Below are 219 nucleotides of genomic sequence, written 5' to 3'. Positions count from 1 at the left end.
AGTGCTGGGGGGACCCTACTGCCCTGCCCCACGGGCTGCCCCAATGAGCCGCTTGCCCCTTTCGCCCCCCGGCCAGGCTTTCCCAGCTCGCTGTGCAGCATGCCGGGCTCACGGAGCCCACGCTGACTCAGCCCCGCTGCACAGGGCTGCAGCGCCACATCCCTCTCCCGAGAGAGCTGGGGAAAGGTTAGCGCTGTCACTCAGCAGCGGGGATGCAGC

The sequence above is a fragment of the Fulmarus glacialis genome, unplaced genomic scaffold (genome assembly GCF_000690835.1).
Source record: "Fulmarus glacialis isolate BGI_N327 unplaced genomic scaffold, ASM69083v1 scaffold25926, whole genome shotgun sequence".
Classification (NCBI taxonomy): domain Eukaryota; kingdom Metazoa; phylum Chordata; class Aves; order Procellariiformes; family Procellariidae; genus Fulmarus; species Fulmarus glacialis.
Note: the sequence above shows the minus strand (reverse complement) of the source record.